Here is a 20,911-nt window from a genome sequence, read left to right on the forward strand (position 1 = left end):
CACTGGTGCTTTAGCATTTGCTCAGCTCCTTCTCCTACCCTGTATTTGAGGGAAAGGAAGCCAAATGGGCAGAATTGGGCCATAATGAGGATGTGTTTGACATGCTGGATTTGAGTCTGTGTTCCATTGAAGAAAAGAAATGGAAACTTTGTTGAGTATCCATTCTATACTGGGCACTTTCCTTGACTATTTCATTTAACACTCCAAGGACCCCTTGAGGTAGATGTTATTGCCATTTTGCAGAGAAGAAATCTGCATTTTTATTTGAAGTTATTAAACATGGTAAACGACCCAATTTTCTGCTTTTTGCTTAACAGTATTTTGCAAACATTTTATCACGTTACTTCATGTTTTCCTTTTTTTTTTTTTTTTTTTTTTTTTGCTTTATAAAGAAATGCATACTCCCTCCTTATTCTAAAAAGAATTTGAAGCACTTCTGTCTTGGTGTTTTATCATTTTAACGGTTGTATAATGTCCCATTAAGTCACCCTAATTTATTCAACCAATTTCCTACTGTTGACAGTTTGGCTCTGTTTGTTTTTTTTGTGGTTTTTAAAATTATTTTCTGTAATAAATGATCCTGCTAAAAAAAATCTCCGCACGAATATTATTTTGTTCTGGAAATTTCCCCAAGCGTGGAATACTGCATTAAAGGGGATAATATTTTTGGTGTTTCTTTAGAGACTAGCAAATTGCCCACCCAAAGGAGTATGCTTTGAGAATAAAAAGCCAAAAACAAACAAACACATACAAAAAAAACTGGTTTTCTACAAAAGAAATTAATTTTCCACTTATTCATAAAATATTCTAGTGCTGTGATGGGTGGCAGGCACCGTGCCAGGGGCTAGGGGCAAGGATAAGCAAGGCCAGGTCCGGGCCTTCAAGCAGCGCGCTGCGGAGTCGGGTAGAGTAGACCAAGTGCAACAGGCACCTGGCTGCAGCCAGGGAGGACCGCGCGCCCTTTCGCGCAGGAGAGTGGAAGGAGGGAGCTGTTTGCCAGCACCGAGGTCTTGCGGCATAGGCAACGCTTGACCTGAGTCTTGCAGAATGAGTAAGAGTTTGGGCACGCGATTTGTACTTATCTTACTGTGAATCTCTGGCCTTATATCAGAAAAAAAACAAAAAAAAATTGTGTCACCCTCGGCACAGAGAACGTTAGTGGCGTCGTAAGCCCCCTAAGCCTCTTTCCATCGCCAAGGAGTAGGGGTCGGGGAAGAGGACGGCAGGAACAGGATTTGGGAGCCGGGAACCCCTGGCTCGGCACGGGAGAGGGCAGGAGAGGACCTGAGCGCGGGGCTCGCCGTCTGCTGGGGACCGGAGCCGGCGTGTGGCCCTCGGGGAACCGAAGACGCGCCCTCAGCGACCCTGAAGTCAGCTAAGCTCTCTGCGGGCTAAGGAGACGGTGAAGAAACCGGGACTAACTGGGGCGGGGGTTAGAGGGCAGCCCGCGAGTAGGCTACGAGGGAAGCTGGGCTCGGCAGTCGGGGACCCCGAGGGGGCAAGCGGGCGTGGAGCAGGAGAGGGGCGGAGCTCCGGGACCGGGGCCGGGGCCGCCGCGGCCGCCCAGAGGGTCTGCTGGGGCTGCTGCGGCCGGACCCGAAGGCGGGCGCCGGGAGCGCAGCAAGCCACGCGCGCCTCTCCAAGACCGTGACCTTGGCATAGGGAGCGGGGTCTGCGCGCCGTCCTAAGATCAGACCCGAGCCCATCCTCGTGGAGACCCACGGCCGAGGGGCCGGAGCTGCCTCTGTGCGAGGGAGCCCTGGCCGCGGCGCAGGTAAGACCGGGGAACCCAAGGAGGGCGGGCGGAAAGCGCCCCTGGTGGGGGAGGGGCCATGGCGGGGTCCGGGGGCCAAGGGCTCTGGGCAGAACGAGGGGCACACGCCGGAGCAGCTCCAGCGTAGGAGCATTGGGCGTGAACGTGGGGGAAAGTAGGGACCAGATTACAGGATCAAGGCTTTTCCCGGCTCAGAACTGGATTGTTCAGTGCCCCTAGAAGGGGCAGCGGGCCGCCCACGCGAATGAACCGGAGCGCGCACCAAAACGCCTGCTGTTGGTAGTTTCTTGTGCCTCTGCCTTGTTTCTGCCTGTGATATAGTCAGAAAGGACTCGCTTTCCACGTGTTAACAAGGGGACAGGTCGCTTTTACAGAGTGTATGAATATGGAGGGTAGGGCCACAGAGTCAGCTCTGGCCCCGGGGGCCGTCAGTGCCCCCACAGGATTCCTGGTCCAAGCTGCCAGCTGTCTTGGGGACTTTGCTTCAGTGGCATCAAATTAGATTGTCAGTTCCCGGGGCCTGATCACCAGCCTCCATGTGTATTTCCCGGGGAGAAAAAAAAAGGGCGTACCAGACTGATGGAGTCTTATCATTATTTTAACATTATAGCTTTCAATAGATAACATGCATATGTTTCTTTTTTTAAGTCAAATAATACAAACATTTATCTTCTAGAGGCAATGCCTGCGCTAGCATGTGTGTCTATTGCTATCTCCTTTCTACACCCATAGCCTTTCCCACTCTACATGTTCTGTCGCCGTCTTTTGATTCTTTATCCAGAAAATGATGTCACCACCACTGCCCACGTCACTTAATCTCCAGTGTTCCCTCTTGCAACGCCTCTCTTGTCCTCAAATATTTTTCACAAGGTGGTCCTCAGGGTAGGGAGCCCACTAACGAGAAGACATTTCGTTTACTTGCTTCAATTATCCCAGAGATTTGAAGAAAAGGCACATTGGGGAAGAGTCCATGACAAGTTCTAAACACACTTATCTTTCCCCTTAAACTGGATCTTCCAAGTGCGGTTTAGGTAGTCTGTTATTGAAAGAAATAATGCAGGCTGTTTTCTGAAATGCTCTGAATTTCCAGAACTTAACACCACAGTAGTTTCTGTTCCTTAAAAAAGAACTTCATCAGTCACACCTTGCTGTTGCTTTTCCCATCTCCACTCCAGGATTCCCTGACTGGCATGCCTAGGATTTTTCCTCTGTAGGAACCTGGGAGAGCGGGTGCTTTATACCTGCCTCCCAGGTGTCCAGTGAAGGGGCTGAGGGACAAAGCTTTGTGGTGGACAAGAGGGGAGGGGAAGATGTAGGAGAAGTTGGAGGGGAAGTAGAAAGGAAGAAGCAGGCCAAGACCCTTGAGCAGAGAAGACTCCTCAAGCACAGAGCCCTGTCATTTAGGAACAGTCTCCATATAATTTCTAGCAGACCACACATGAGAGTTACTTCCTGCCAACAATCAGCACAGTCAGCTCTGTTCCAAGACTTCTTCTATGCTAGACCAAAACATAGTAAGTAAAAAAAATCAGCAAATCAACCAGTTTTTGTCTCTATGATAAAACAGAGTGGGTGAAATTAAATTAGTTAAAAATTTTCTTTTTTACTGAATTAGCAGATTCTTTAGGAGCTGTGTCCATTGTTTAAAATCACCCAATAGGTACTCCAGTCTCCACATTTTTCCTTTATTTTGTTTATCTTTTCATATTGCATAACCTTGAACTGGATCCCAACCATGTCAGAAAGTTCAGGCTGATTAGAAGCTGCCACTTCTAAGACTTTTTGGTGGGAGAGAGTGGGGAGGAGAAGGTGAGAAAATAATGGCTGATCCTCGTGATAGGGTAGGGGTCTAATGAAGAGGAAGAAGTTAACTACAAGTCTGAGACTGGTGAGGAGTTGCATATAATTCTTAAGATAACAGGGCAATGAGTAAGAGGTAAAAAAAATCGTTCATCGTTCATCATTCAAAGTGTTTATACAGTGCCTGGCTATGTGCCAGTCACTGGGAGCTAACTGGTATATAAAACCAGGTGAGGTCCCTGCTCTCCTGGAGCTTACAGATGCTTTGGGGTGGCAGCTGTTAGGAAAATAAATATTGACTATATGTTATTACAAACTAAGATAAACTGTCTAAAGGAAAGAAACGAAGTTCTTTGAGTGTGTATACAGACTGAACTGTGAGACCAGGGAAGGCTTTCTCAAGGAGATGTCCCTTGAGCCAAGATTCAAAGATGGAGAGGAAGGTTGAGGATATATTTGTTGTTGATGTAGGACCAGAATGTATCCATTAGGAATGGTGTTTGACTGCTAGTCATTAAGAAGACTGCCATGTGACAGTTGTACTGTACTACATGAGCACATGTGCCAACTTGGCATTTTTGGCACTTTGGGAAAGAATGCTTTGTTATCACAGTATCAATTGCATTGTCTTCAGTTGGTCATGGTTTGCCATTGCTGTATTCTTGCTTTATAATTAAATGTTTCAATTAACTTTATTCTTATCCACTTATTTTATTGTGTACAATAAAATGTGTGCATTGCAGTTCAAATGAGAATCATCCATATTCCCATTAATAAGGCAAATATATATATAACCCTGATACCAAATATGGTTTATACACTGTTCAATGTTATCACTAAATAGATTCTTTAATAGGTGAAAATAGGTGTGGCAGGTGGGCTGTAATATCTTCCTTCCATCCCTAGCCACTGCTCTAATTGGGAGGATGCCAGAATTTTTCAATTATTCTAAAGCTGCATGATCCTTTTCAAAGATTCATATACAGCTCTTTAGTAAAGAAAAAAAATCACCAATTCCACTGAAGCAACATATTTAACATTCAAACAAATATTTTTATTCACTCAACAGTGTTTACAGTAAACCTTGTATGTGCCCAGAGCTGTGCTAGACAGTATAATTAAAATTGATTACTAGGACAGAGTCCCAACATTTAAGGAGTTCATAGAAGTCTAAGAGAGGGAGTCATGCGCATCCATGTGCAGGTAGTATTGTGTTCATTACAGTGAAAGCATAATCAGGGTACGCTGATGTATAAGGGAAGGGAGTGGTCAATTCTACCAAAGGAGAAAGGGTCAGGGAAAGGGTCTTGGAGGAGGTAACACGTGAGTTGAATCTTGAAAGATGAGGAGTGACACCAGGTAGACAAAAGAAGAAGGTATAATGGGAGACAGATTCATGTGCAAAAACAAGCAACCAACAACAACTAAACCAGAGGCATGAAACATCATGTCAAGTTCTAGGACTTGCAAGGAGCTGAAGCATAAGGAGCCAAGAGGTAGGGAGGCTAGCAAGGTGGCTAAAGTATGCACAATGGAGTCACAGAAACAAAGGTTTGAGTCGTGGTTCTGCCACTTTCTAGCTGTGGGACCTCAGTTAAGTAATTTAGCCACAGTAATTAATGGTAATAAAGGTAATACTTCCCTCATAGGATTGCTGCAAAGATTCAGATAAGATATGCACAGATTATGTACTCAGGAATTGTTGGCTATTCATTATTTATTCTAGGGCAAAGGAAGCCGCTGGAGGGTTTTACATAGAGGAGCGACTGGTGAGCGTTTTTGCAATCGCTCTGGCTGCATGTGGATGCTGAGTTGAACGGGGGTCATTTGGAACAAAGTAACTACTTAAAGACATTATAACCATTTAGATAATGGTAATGATGGCCTGAACCATGGCGGTCATGGCAGCAACCATGGAGAAAACTAGCTAAATGCTTGAGATATCATCAAAGTAGACTCCACCACAGAACCAAGTTACTCATTAGATGTGATCAGTGAGGGAGAGGATTTGAAGAGGTGAAGCCTGAGATTCTGGTCTGTTATCCTTTGACTCTGTCATTCAAGTGATCTTGGGATAGAAAAAAAGAAGTGAGTATCAACAAGGACTGTGGATCAGGAATCTGGGAAGTGCTTGTATACAGAGAACTTCATGATTGGTACCAAAAAAAAATGCTATCTCTGATTCAGAAGAGCCCTTGACCATTTTGTGTCTGAACATAAAATAGGACAGTTAATCCATACCAAATATAATACCCATCTTCTCTCTCTCTCTATTTCTGGGAGGCTTTCAGTTCAAAGTGGGTGGACATTAGATTTCACCTATTTGTCATTGCCTTGAAGTGACACATGTACCCTCACTCATGCCTGGTACTGTTGGTTCAACTCTTGCCTGACACCAGCCTGATTCACTTTTTTCTCCTTTTTCTCATGTCTTCTCATATACAATAAGCACTAATTGATGTGCCCATATGGACTTTATTAAAGTCCATGAGAATTAGAGGATTCAGGTAGTTCCTATTTCATCATGCAATGCAGTCTTGGTAACCACAGTATCCATTCATAAGGCAGGAAACAATATAGACGTGTGATAGTGTTTGTTGAAAAGCTGCCGAGAGCTTTATTACTGTTTCCACCGAAGGTGGATACTAGGAAGTGCTGATTAAGGGTGTGCTTTTGGGTTCAGTTGTTCAAACAACTGTATTATTACTCAAAGCCACAGAAACGAACATTATAATTAGGCAGAGCCAAATGAGTGAGATGGTCAAATATGAAATGAGGAAAACAAGGTCAGCCTCTGCCATGGACAGTCTAGTTTGGTGGAAAGTGGGCTTTCTATCTCTGACCTTCAGCATGACATTAACCTAGCTGAGCCTCAGTTTTTAGTGGTGGACATTCCTTTGAGATCTGTGAAGCTAAGGTAATGTCTCCTTCACAGGGCGGTTGTGAAGTTTAAATGAGTTAAATGTGCTAAACACAATGTGTGGCGTATGGTGGGTGCTTAACTAGCTCATATCCTTTGGCTCAGTTAATCCGCAGCGTCTTTCCTCACATTGAAAAAGCAGGAAGCGTGCAGATTTCTTGGGTTAAGTAACCTGAATTAATTTGTTTTAATGTGTTTTTCATCTATGATTGATTTTTTTTCCCTGGGAACCAGGATGGAAACCTGTTTTCCTCCACCCTCAGTGAATGCTTATCAGTGATGATGGGGGCAAAGGTAATATGATACCTGCAGAGAGGAAACTAATTTTAGCCATTCTTCCTTCAACAAGTCTGTCACACACACGCAAGTAAAATTACTAACAAATAGAAAAATTGAGTAATTTGACTTCTTCCTCACATATTTTCTGTTGGTAGAGTTCCTATTAAGCATATTTTTTGTTTATCTTTTGTTTTTCATGTAGGTAGAAAGAAGCAGTCTCAAAGAAATTGTAGTTGTACTCCTCAATAATTGTTTGTCCTTAGGAACAAAGTTTTGCTTTTCTCCTCTTAACAGAAGTTGATGGTTGAAAGAATTATCGAGTCTTTCATATAGTTTTTCTAACTATTCTATAATTTGACATAAGCTTTTAGTTTAGTTTTGTTCACCAGTTGGGTCTCAACTGCATGTCAGATGTTGAGTTGGCACTGTGTACTCAGAGACGCCAGCTGTGGTGCCCAGATCTCCAGTCTGGTAGCCCTTGTGAGAGAGACTGGGTAGGAAGAGAAGTGGGGTGGAGGGTGCAAGCTGATCTTAAACAGCTGGCGGTGGGGGTGACACTCAGGCTGAGGCTTTCTACCACAGCTTCAGGCTTCCAGTCCATCCAATCATGTGCTCCTTTGGGTAAGGATCTGGGTCTACTCATCCCCATGCTCCAAGCCCCTGCCCATTAGAGCCCTTATGTGCTCAGTGCTTGTCGATTAAGAGATTCGGGGAAAGGTAGTGAGGAGGCTAGGTGATCTTCTCTTTTCACACTCTTAAAAATGAAAATAGTCCAAGTAAAATTTATACTCCATGCAATTATCAACCAATTTCCATTCATCCTCGTCTTTTGAGAGGCAGTACACCACAGTGGTAATAGCCTGGGGCCGGGAATTAGACTACCCGAGCTTGTATCTCAGTTCGACAGCTCACTAACTTCGTGACCTTGGGCAAGTTGTTCAACCTCTCTATGCCCCATTTTCCTTATCTGTAAACTGCAGTTATTAACACTGCTTACCTCTTTGGTTGTTGAAAGACTTATATGAGCTAATACACATTGTTCAAGCTCATCAAATGTAGACAGCGTTTCTTATTCAACATTGAAACTCCAGAATCCATCATAGTGCCTGGTACATTGGAGGAGCTGAATGAATCAATGAATGAATGAATGAATGAATGAACAAATGAATGAGTGACTTAGTGAATGAACAAATCTCAATATGTAGACTGGTATAACAGTCAGCAATTGACAAAGCACCCTCTTAATGTTAATTCATTTGATTCCCAGAACATGTCAGGAGATAAATAAGGCAGCTGAGCAGGGAAGGTATTATCTCCATTTTACAAATTAGGAAACCAGGGTACTGAAAGGTTGGCTTGTCAAAGAAAGCACAACTATAAATAAAAGATCTGGTTAACGTTGCTGATTCTACTTACTCCTAGCTCTCTGCTCTGCTCAACATTCAGCTGCCTCTCCACCTTATACAGATTTCACAGAACTCAAAGGATGTCCACCAGCAAAAATGAACACACATAGCTTATTTAGCTTTCTGAAGAAATGAGTTTCTTACTGTAAATACACTCGGTCAAGTTAAAACTTAAAGTTGCAACTTGAAGTTTGGAATGTTTTTATTTTTTGGAGAGGGGAGCAGTGGATATTTTGTAAGAATGAGGAAGTTCTTTCTAAGTATGAAAGTAGCAGAGAATCATGAAGGAAAATATTGATAGATTTCATTACATTTAAAATACTTGGGTTTTTTGTGTGTTTTGTTTTGTTTTGTTTTTTTGAGACAGAGCCTCGCTCTGCCACCCAGGCTGGAGTGCAATGGTGCGATCTTGGCCCACTGCAACCTCTGCCTCCCGGGTTCAAGCAATTCTCCTGCCTCAGCCTCCCAAGTAGCTGGGATTACAGGCACACACCACCATGCCTGGCTAATTTTTGTGTTTTTAGTAGAGACAGAGTTTTACCATGTTGCCCAGGCTAGTCATGAACTCCTGACCTCAGGTGATCCACCCATCTCAGCCTCCCAAACTGCTGGGATTACAGGTATGAGCCACCATGCCTGGCCAACATTTAAAATACTTGTATATAAAAAGTTATAATTAAATTAAAATGAAAATAAACTCAAAAAATTTTGCAACAAATATGCCAAAAGGTTCAAATTTGTAAATATAAAGAGCTCATAGAATTTAATAGGAAGAGCATTAAGACCATGGTTTCAAAAAAGTAACCAAAGGATGTAATGGTTCAAATGAAGACAATCACATGGATGGTGAAACATATAAATATTTTAACTTTTCTTGAATAAGGGGAGCATTTTTACAATGATATACCAATTTCCTTATCAGGAACATTAAGATGTTGAAGATAATGCTAGTGGAGTGGGGCACAAATGGAAACTCTCATAACAAATTACCTGGAAAACAATTGCCTTAAAACTGTTCACAGCCTTTGACCAAAGAATTTCATTTTGGGGATTGTATCATTAAGAAATTATCAGAAATATGGTTAAAGACTTATGCCCAATGATGTTCTTCACAGTGAGTATTTGAAACTGACACACAAGAAAAAGCCTATGAGTCCAATGATAAGGGAATGGTTAAATACAGTGTGGTGGATAGGAAGCAGCATAGGCTAGCAGCTAAAAGCATGATTTTGAGTCTTACCACCTGGATTCAAATTCTGGCTCTGTCATGTAACTGTCATGTAACTTTGGAACCTCTCCAGGCCCTACTTTTTTCATCTGTACAATGGGGACAATAAGAGTATCTAACATATAGGGCTGTTATGTGGCTTAAATAGGTTCATACAGGTCTACACTTCCAAAATCCTCAAAGCTCTAAACACCTAAAGGTTTTATGTAACTTAATTAGCAGCAAAACATCAGTGAACTGACACAAATCTACTTTATTCCATTTACTGTGACTAGATTTGGCAGATATAATCAATGTTAATCCCTTTCCACAGTTTTACCTTTCTTGCAGAATCTCCAAGATTCTCATTATGAATTGATAACAATCTTACACATTTGAAAAGACTAATTTTGAAGTCAAAGCTAACTAGAGAGCAGGTATATGTATTTTGAACTAATCTCTTGGCCAAGAAACTTTCCCAAATCTTCCATCCCCGGGCTCTCAAACTTTAAGGTGGGGAATATTCTTAATGCATAGATTGCCAATGTCCATCTCCTAGAAAATCTGATTAAGCCGGTCTGGAGTGGGGGCCAAATGTATGTAGTTCCTGTGAGCTCCCAGGTGATGATGGTGACGCTGGTCCATGGATCACCTCTTCTCTCCGCTCTTCTCGCAATCCAGCTGCCTCTCCAGCTTATAGAGATTTCATGGAACACCAGCAAAAATGAACACACATAGCTTATTTAGCTTTCTGAAGAAGTGAACTTCTTACTATAAATATGCTCAGTCAAGTTAAAATTTAAAGTTACAACTGGAAGTTTGGAAAGTTTTTAACTTTTGGAGAGGGGAGCAGGTAGCCACACTCTAATCCACTCCTTCTTTAATTTTCATCACCCCTCACATTGTATCTTTTTATTTGAACCTTTTCATTTCTGAAAATCTTCGACCTTTTTTTTTCATATTATCATTCTCCTATTCTCTCATTTCTGTTTTCCCTTTTTTTTTTTTTTTTTTGAGTCTCACTCACTCTGTCACCCAGTCTATAGTGCAGTGGGACGATCTCAGCTCACTGCAACCTCCACCTCCTGGGTTCAAGCAATTCTCCTGCCTCAGCCTCCCAAGTAGCTGAGATTACAGGCATGTACCACCACGCCCATCTGATTTTTGTATTTTTGATAGAGACAGGATTTCACCATGTTGGCCAGGCTGGTATCAAACTCCTGACCTCAAGTGATCCACCTGTCTTGGCCTCCCAAAGTGCTGGGATTACAGGCATGAGCCACCATACCCCGCCCTATCCTCTCATTTCTATGGGGTGCTTTTATTCCTAGGAATGGTAATGTAATAAAATTATTTATCAGTTTCTGAGTACTTACCATGTGCCAGTAACACAGTTAAAAGTGGAACGTTTCTTGGCCAAGAGATTAGTTCAAAATACATATACCTGCTCTCTAGTTAGCTTTGACTTCAAAATTAGTCTTTTCAAATGTGTACGATTGTTATTAATTCATAAACAGAATCTTGGAGATTCTGCAAGAAAGGTAATACTATGGAAAGGGATTAACATTGATTATATCTGCCAAATCTATTCGCAGTAAAGTAACACAGTTACTACAGTTACTTTATTTTTTTATCCTTCTGACAACCCTGAAAGGAGGGTTATTGGAAGGGTTTTTATACTTTATCCTTTTTATCCTGGAAGGGATAAAAACCATCCCAATAACCCTCATTTAAGTGATGAGAGGACTAAGGTCCTAGGCCTGAGGGTTTGTAGGTGGTGGAAACTAGTCATCTTGGCCCCAAAGCCTAAGCTCTTTTCATTTTACTGTCCTGCCCATTTCACATGGTAGTACACATCCCATGCTCTCCAGTCTACATGCCTTCTCATTCCTGCCTCCACTACTTAATTCCTGCAGAGTCCCCAGCTTGGAACCCCCTATCTCCTTATCACCTGTTCAGGTACCAATCTAGGCCTTCTATAACATGAAGTGCCCCCAAATATACTTGCACAGCCCACACTCAACTGCTTCTGTTGTTCCTAATTGGCCTTTTATCATATATGCATTTGTTTTTTTACACCAAGGAATTTTTGTCTTCCTAACTGGATTTAGAGCTCCTTGAAAACAGGGCCCATCTCATGCATCTTTGGGTCCCCCTTGGAACAGCCATGGTGAGGACTGATTGCCTCCTTCACCCCCAACTTTCTACTCTTCTTCCTTCCTGTCCCCCCACCCACCACTTGTCCCTTCCTATCTTGGTGAAATCAAGCCACACCAACAAGAAGGCAAAAAAAAATAGGCCAGGTTTCACCCTTCCTCATCTCCCTCCCTGTGTGTGGTTTGTTAGTGTTTGCCTTGTGGTTCCACATGTCATGAGAAGGAAGTTTTTTTTTGAGAAGGAGCTTTCCCCATGAATGTTATGAGAAGGAACTTTTCCTCTACTTGGCAGAGAGGTACTAGCCATGTCTTATAACCCTTGGTCCTCTTGAGGGTTTCTAGAACTCCCTTCCTTCTTTCCATGTTTATTCAAATTCCATTTTCATTATTGTACTTCCCAGTTTCACCCAACATACATGTTATCACCCAAGTATATGCCAAGAGTCCTTGCCTGCCCATTCCCAGCTTATACATCTATGGAGCTACTTTCTGCAGTGAGATCTGTTGGGAGCAGCATGGCCAACACATTCATTTGGTCCGTACACTTTGGTTATATTCTTCCCTGCCACCTCCCTTCCTCTTCCTCCTCCTTTCTTCTTCTTACTTTTTCCTCCTCCTCCTCCTACTTCCTGCTCCTCCTTCTCCTCCTTTTTCTTCCTCCCTCTCTTTCTTCACTTCCCTCCCTCCCTCCCTTCTCCATCTTTCTGAGGTTATTACTCCTATTATTAGTTGGGCAGTGTTATCAACCCACTATGACAGCACTCAACACTCAACTTACACATCCCAGAGCTTGTAATCTTCCTTTTGTAATTTTCCCACAACTTGTCCTTTCCTTGTAACAGGGCTACAGAGCAGCTGGGCCTCCCAGCAAAAGGGTGAGATTTCCTGTGGTGCTTTCATTTCCTCCCCGTCCATTTATTACAAAAGTGCTGGTTGTGTTTGTGTTACAGGTTCATGTAGCTACACTGCTACACTGACACCACCACTATTGCGTAATTTCAGATTGAATTAATTTTCTTGTTCAAACGGGTTTTTTCTGACCCATATTTATGAACCAGCTTTGTGGTGTTCTTGATGCTTTCCTTTGGTGTGTTCTGTAATCTGAATTTCTTCTCTTTGCTGTCCCATTCCATGTGCTATTCTTGGTAGTTTTCATAGTGGAACACTAGGGGAGAAAAATTATCCTGAGGAATATCATTTACTATTTAGTGTTGACAATGTGTTAGGCATTATGCTAAAGATTTTATACATTGCTTCGTTTAATCCTATCAAAAATTTTAGGTAGTTATTATCCCGGTACACATGGAGAAACTGAAGTTTAGTCAGGTTAAGTGATTCGTATGAGGTCTCATGGCCAGTAAGTGGAACAACCTAGATTCAAAATCAGTTCATATCATTCCAAAGCCCATAGTCAAAAATGTAGTTTATGGACTCTTTTAACTCACCTTTTAAAAATGTAATGAGTTTTTCAATAGCTCGCTCATGCCCTGCTGTGAGAGTATAAATGAATACACCCTTTCTGGAGGGCAATTTAGCAATACATATAAAAAGCTTTTTAAAATATTCTTATCCTTTAATCTAACAATTCCCATGCCTGAGTTTATGCTAAGGAAATAATCGTTAATATGTTCAAAGATTTTACCCTAAGGAAATTCAGGATGGACATATTCATAATATGAAAAATTTGAAACAGGTTCTATGTCCAGTAAAAGAGAATTGACTAAATAAAGCATGATACATAATCAATGAAATACCAAGTATTAATTATAAATCATGTGGAAAAAGACTATGTAATGACATAGAAATGTGTTTATGATATAAACACATGGTACGGTATGGTAAATAACATATATGTAGTATGGTAAATAACATATACAACATATGGTATGGTAAATAACATACCATAGGATTTCAGATTAAATCAATTTTTAAAAAATAAATACTACAAAATAAACTCAAAGAGGAATGATATCGAACTAGGACATGAATATGTAACATATATTTAAAAATGTGAAAAGCTGTGAGATGAAGTAACGTGCTGGAATTAAGACTAATTTTTATTTCTTTTATCTTTTTTACTATGTAATAATTAATTTTCAGTTGACATTTACTTTTTTCTAGCTTTTTGGTTTTGGGTTTGGGGGTTTGTTGTTGTTTGTTTTGTTTTGTTTTTGAGGCAGGGTCTCACTCTGTCACCCAGGCTGGAGTGCAGTGGTGAAATCACAGCTCACTGCAGCTTGGCCTCCGCAGGCTCAGGTGATCCTCCCACCTCAGCCTCCCAAGTAGCTGGGACTACAGGCGTGCCCCACCATGCCCAGCTAATGTTTGTATTTTTTGTAGAGGTGAGATTTCACCATGTTGCCCAGGATGGTGGTTATTTTTTTAATTGGAAAAATGTCTGCATGTTGTCCCCTTTGCTACCCTCAGTTTTACTGAGGTATAATTGACAAATAAAATTGTATATGTTTAAGGTGGATAATGTGATGATTTGACATATGTAAATATTGTGAAATGATTACTACAATCAAGCTAGTTAACATCTCCATCACCTCACCTCAGTTACCTTTTTTTTGTATGTGTGGTCACAACATTAAAGATCTACTCTCTTTGCCAATTTCAAGTGTACAATACAGTATTATTAACTACAACCAAGATGCTGTACATTAGAGCGCCAGAATTTATTCATCTTAGAGCTGAAAGTGTGTACGCTTTGACCAACATCTCTTTGGACTTCCATCTTGGGCATTTCCTCTGTTGGTGTTTTTATGCTAACTCCTTGGTCATTTTCTGGCTCACCAACGTGGTGGGCTGAGCTTGGGAGCTAATCATTTGGCCTGGAAATATTGGCACAAAACTGAACTTTTGTCTGGTGCTGTGTATCCTTGTGTGGCTCTGGTAGGAAATTCATAACTTGTTTGAGCAAAGCAAGCTAACTAACTAAATGTCCTTTCCACCTCCCTCTACTAGTTTTGTGAACCCCAGCAGCCCTTATTTTTTCCTCTAGAGTTTAGTAGCTATCTTTCTTTACCATCACTCACATTGTGAAGGAAATTCTATACTTTTTAAAAAATTACAAGACCTTTGACCAATGTTCATATTTACCAGTGTTCCCATTTTGTATTTATAATTTCCCCCATAACAAAATAAGCATTTCTATAAACACAACATTCTGTCTCCTCGGTTTCTTTAATAACTCTTTTTTTCTTAATTTGGGTTTTCATTTGTTTTTCTTCTCTTTTGACTCAGGGTGTTTTGTTTGATCCAGTGTCAGAAGTAGGCCACTTCCCAACTGCCTTGTGCTGTTGATTCATATCGATCTCCTAAACTCATCACATTGTCTCCCCTTCTTTCAGGCTTCAAGATGTCCTTGCAGAGTGCCCCATTCCTTCTTCAGCTTTTCTTTCTGCTGTCATCACTTTGATCATCTGTCTGCCAGCTTTGGCTTCCTTCATTGACCCCTTTTCATTCCTCACCTGTAAAGTCCACCTATCAGTCTCTCATCTATTTTTATTCTTCATTGGCTGTTTCAACTGCTAGTCCTGAGTCTAATCATTTAAGCCTTTGATTTGGGCCTTCCCTGAAGCATTTTTTCAGATCTTTTAAAAAATATCTCACCACTCTGACTTCTCAGAGCTCTGCAGAGCTTTCTGACTCATGCTTTTTTCTTTAGGGCATAATTGATTATAGAAGGAATAATTCACGGCCGGGCGCGGTGGCTCACGCTTGTAATCCCAGCACTTTGGGAGGCCGAGGCGGGCGGATCGCGAGGTCAGGAGATCGAGACCACGGTGAAACCCCGTCTCTACTAAAAAATACAAAAAATTAGCCGGGCGTGGTGGTGGGCGCCTGTAGTCCCAGCTACTCGGAGAGGCTGAGGCAGGAGAATGGCGTGAACCCGGGAGGCGGAGCTTGCAGTGAGCCGAGATCGCGCCACTGCACTCCAGCCTGGGTGACAGAGCGAGACTCCGTCTCAAAAAAAAAAAAAGAAGGAATAATTCACCTGAGGAGATAAAATACTGAAACAACATCAATTAGCATTCCTTCTATTAAAAAAAGATTAGATAAAAAGCAAGTCATCTTTATAAAGAGCAAATTATCTGTAGCCAACTCAGAGAAAAGGATTTATGGCACAGAATTTCCACCTCTCAGAATAAATGCTGAGGAGATGATCAGACAAATGTTAAATAAGTACTTGAAAATAAGTAATTGAAATGTTATTTGTAGTAGTAAAAACTTAAGAAATATCTTAAATGCCCAGCAGTACATGATTGGCTATGTAAATTTTGACTCGTGCATACTGTGAATTACGAGGAGTCATTAAATATTATGTTTTTGTGATAATATGTATGTGTGTATAATAATAAATATACATTTTGAATAAAAAGTTGCAGACCAGAATGTATAATATGATCCCATTTCTGTAAAAATTATATATGTATGTGTATATATAATCACTGAAATAAGGTCTCTTGGTGATGGGCTTTTTGAGGGATTTTTTATTTTTTGTTTCTTTTTGTTTCTTCTTTCTACTTTTCTAAATCATTCATGTATTTTACAGTTAGGAAATGTTGTTTTTTAGACAAATAAAACAACTACTAGTTTCTTAGTGAATTACATAGCTAACTTCATTTTTTGATTGTTCATTTTATATCTTCCTAACATTTTACTATGAAATTACTCAAAAAATTTTTGTCTTTTTACTATAAAATTGTCATTCATACTAGAGATAATATGTTTTATATATACATATATATGAGAGGATATATATATATATGGGGGATAAAGAATAATTATAAAATGGACACCTGTATTCCCAAATTCAGCTTAAGAAAATTAATTCTTTGAAACCTCTTTGTATTCCTAATGAAATCTTTCCTGCTCTTTCCACCAAAGAAGTAATCATTCCCAAATTTGTATTTCACATTCCCTCTTTTTATAGATTTATGATATTTACATATTCAGTTCATTATGCTACTACTTGTGTTACTGTAATGCACATTAGTTCATAAACAATAAGTAAATAAGGGAATTGCGTCAATATACATGGAAGTCACATTGCTTATACAACATCTTTCCTGATACATAAATGATCTGTACCACCAAGGAACTGCAGCTGCCTCCGGAGTACACTAACACAGCTGAATACAGCAAGCTGTGAATTTCTGTACATGGAACTCATCCACTGCAAGTTCTTCCTCTTGGCTCGCTTTGGCCTTCTATTCAATCTGAGAAGTGCTGATTATATAGTTCTTCCTGATCTTTGGGCATTTTATCCTAAGGTAGCTTCTTCAACCCTTCCTTAAACCTTCTCCTAAGAAATTATCTTCCTTTTTTCTATATGCTGAATTATTGTATTTGCAGTGGTATTTATTTAATGTAAATGGAGAAAGTATTTATTGATTAAGAATGTAATTTGCCTTATAATATTCCCAGTGTTTTATTAGGATTTTTATTGTTTTATTAAATTCTGGTTACAAAATTATAGAGGATTTTTTTTCTCTTTTTTCCGTATGAAAATAGTCCATAATCTGTTACTTTTAATCCTTAGTTTTGCAGAATGTGAGGGTTAAAAAAATACATATATTACCAGAAAGAAAAGGCTGATTTCAGAGAAGTAAAAAGTAGAATAGTGGTTACTAGAGGGTAGGAAGGATGTGGGGGTGGGAGGTGATAACCAGAAGTTGGTTAAGGTATACAAAATTACAACTAGATAGGAAGAGCATGTTCAAGTGCTCTACAGGACTGTACCGTGACTATAACTAACAACAACTTATTATATATTTTCAAAGAGCTAGAAGAGCAGTTTTTTGGTGTTTTTTTGTTTTTGTTTTGTTTTGTTTTGTTTTTTGAGACGCAGTTTCACTCTCATTGCCCAGGCTGGAGTGCAATGGTGCAATCTTGGCTCACCGCAACCTCCTCCTCCCCAGTTCAAGTGATTCTCCTACCTCAGCCTCCCAAGTAGCTGGGATTACAGGCATGAGCCATCACACCTGGCTAATTTTTTGTATTTAGTAGAGATGGGGTTTCATCATGTTGGTCAGGCTGGTCTCGAACTCCTGACCTCAGGCAATCCACCTGCCTTGACCTCCCAAAGTGCTGGGATTACAGGCATGAGCCACCACACCTGGCCGAAGAGCAGATTTTGAAAGCTCCCAACACAAAGAAATGATAAAGTATTGAGGTGATGGATATGCTAATTACCCTGATTTGATCATTACACATTGTATACATGTATTGAAATATCACACAATACCACATAAAATGTATAATTATGTGTCAAATAAAAATCATAATAAAAGCAAAATAAATACACACATATATATATTACCTTATACCAGAAACAGCTGTATCCCTAAACAATATATTGTTTAATGTTGCATTGTTTTGAGTTTTGTACAAATGGAGTCATGCTCTTCACATTTTTTCAATTTTTTAAAAAATGTATTATATTTGTAAGAGTAATCCATGTTAATGACTATCACTGTAGTTTATTCATTTTTACTGCTGTTTAGAATTTCAGTGTATGAGTGTGCCAAAATTTATTTATCTGTTCTTCTGTCAGTGGAGCAGTTGGTATTTGTGGTTTCCTGCTGTTATAAAAAATGTTATAAATATTTTCTTATGATTCTTTGGCACATGTACAAAAGTCTCTAGGGAATTATACCTAGGAGTAAAAAACATTTATGCTTATTAGACAATGCAAAATGGATTTCCAAAGTGATTTTACCCATTTAAACTTGTTCATTAGCGTAAGAGAGAGCTCAGCTAAGCACATCCTTGCCAACAGTTGAATCATTGCCAAATTGTTGCGGTTTCAATTCGATTACCAATGAGTATATACTTCTTCTCTTCGTACATTCATACTTTTTTCTCCATGTAATGCTTGTGAATATCTTTTGCCCATTGTTTTCCAAATGGGAGGTTTCTATTTTTCTTTCAATAGGAATGCTATATATTCTGGATACTAATCTTTTCTGTTTACATTGCTGTAACTATCATCTTCCAATTCGTGGCTTATTTCACTTTTAGTTTCTTTTTATGAACAGTACTTCTTAATTTAGTGTAATTGAATTTATCATTTTTTCTTTCACCTTTTGTGGCTTTTTTTGTTGTTTAAGAAACCTTTCTTAAGAATAGTTATAAAGACATTCTCCTATAATTTCTTCTAAATTCCTAAAAGTTTTTCCTATCACATTTAAATCTTCAAGGCATTTGCAATTGATTTTTGTGTATGATTTGAGTACAGATCCAAATTAATTTTTTCCACATGGATAACCAGTTGTCTCAATACTGTTATAGAATAGTCTGCCCTTTCTCCTACCAATACACAGTACCATCTGTCAATTATCAAGGTCCCATGTATGCATGAGTCTGCTTCTGAGCTCTGTTCTGTACTGTTTGTCTTCCCTGCCGTTATCAACTATCTCAATTATTCCAGCCAAATATTAAACTTTGTTAGCAGATAGGGTGAGCCTCCCTTCTGTGTTCTTTTTCTTCTGAAGTATTGACTGTTTCCAGCTCTTTGCTTGTCCACATAACTTATAAGAATCAACTAGCCAAGTTGTGCATTTGCGACACACACATACACCTATTGAGATTTTTTATTAGAACTGCGGTGAATTTGGACAGAGCTGACATTCCAACAATATTGAGCCTTCGTATCTGTATGAACGCAGGAGAGACAGTCATGGGTTGCTTTACAATGGGGATATGTTCTGAAAAATGTGTTGTTAGGTGATTTCATTATTGTTTGAACATCATAGAGTACACTTACACAAACCTAGATGGTATAGCCTACTTACACCTAGCTGTGTGGTATAGCCAATTGCTCCTAGGCTACAAACCTGTACAGCATGTGCCTGTATTGAATTTTTGTGGGCAGTTGTAACACAGTGGTAACTATTTGTCTGTCTAAGCATATATAGACACAGAAAAGGTACAGTAAAACATGGTATAAAAGGCCAAAAAAATGGTACACCTGTATAATAAGGTACTAACCATGAATGGGACTTGCAGGACTGGAAATTGCTCTGGGTGAGTCAGTGAGCGAGTGATGAGTGAATATGAAGGCCTAGGACTCACTGTGCACTACTGTAGACTTTATAAACACTGTACACTTAGGCTATATTAAATTTATCTTTAAAAATAAAGTAATCGTACTATGATGTTGGGATAGGTAAGATGTCACTATGTGATAGGAATTTTTTAGCTCCATCATAATTTTACAGGACCACCATGGTATATGCAGTTTGTAGTGTATGACTATATTTAGATTTTCTTTAATGTCTTTCAGCATTTGAATTTTTCTCCATAAAGTTCTTGTACATCTTTAGTTTATTTTCTGTTTTTTCATTTTTTTGATGAATAATAGACATACATAGTTTGTGGATACCTGTGATAATTTAATACATTCATGTACTTGTAAAGATGAAATCAGTGTACTTGGGATATCCATCACCTTAAATACTTGTCATTTTTTAGGCTAGGACCATTCCAATTATTCTCTTCTAGCTATTTTAAAATATACAATAGATTATTGTAAACTAAAGTCACCCTGCTGATCTATCTAAACACTGTCTTATTTATTTTATCAAACCTTGTATTCGTACCCATTAATCAAGTTCTCTTCATCCCCCAAGCCTCTGGTGACCACTAGTCTCCTCTCTATTTTCATGAGATCCACTTTTTAGCTCCCATATATCAATGAGAACATGCGATATTTGTCCTTCTATGCTTGGCTTATTTTACTTACTATAATGATCCCTAGTTCCATCCATGTTACAATAAATGACAGGACTTCGTTCTTTTTTATGGTTGAATAATATTCCATTGTGGACAGGCCTCATATTTTCTTAATTTATTCATCCATTGATGGGCACTTCAGGTTGATTCCATATTTTGGCTATTGTGAGCAGTGCTGCAATAAACATAGGAGTGAAAATATCTTCTTGATATATTGACTTTTTTAGATATCTGTCCAGTAGTGGAATTGTTAGATCATATGGTAGTTCTATTTTTCATTTTTCGAGGAACCTCCAAGCTATTCTCCATAGTGGCTATACTAATTTACATCCTCACCAACAGTGTATGAAGGTTCCCCTTTCTCCTCATTCTCACCAGCATTTTTTATTGCCTGTCTTTTTTATAAAAACCGATTTAACGGGGGTAAGATAATATCATGTTATACTATGATTTGATTTGCATGTCTCTGATGATACATGATGTTGAGCATTTTTTCATATACTTGTCAACCATTTGTATGTCTTCTTTTAAGAAATGTCTATTCAGATCTTTTGCCCATTTTTTAATTGCATTATTCGTTTTTTTGCTATTAAGTTGTTTGAGTTCCTTATATATTCTGGTTATTAA

General features: G+C 39.6%; 1 protein-coding gene across 2 annotated transcripts in view; it reads left to right on the top strand.

The window, feature by feature from the left end:
• The first annotated feature begins 906 nt into the window (after positions 1-906).
• The window catches only part of CASR (calcium sensing receptor), a 105,909-nt gene continuing 85,904 nt past the window's right edge, over positions 907-20,911 (top strand). Inside the window, exon 1 of one of the 2 annotated variants that reach the window (XM_003275518.3) lies at positions 907-1,051. The gene's annotated coding sequence lies outside the window, so the exon portion shown is untranslated. Of the gene's footprint in view, positions 1,052-1,570; positions 1,775-20,911 lie in introns of those variants that run through there. The other variant, XM_003275519.3, reaches the window with a different exon arrangement.

Source organism: Nomascus leucogenys, chromosome 21 (genome assembly GCF_006542625.1).
Source record: "Nomascus leucogenys isolate Asia chromosome 21, Asia_NLE_v1, whole genome shotgun sequence".
Classification (NCBI taxonomy): Eukaryota; Metazoa; Chordata; class Mammalia; order Primates; family Hylobatidae; genus Nomascus; species Nomascus leucogenys.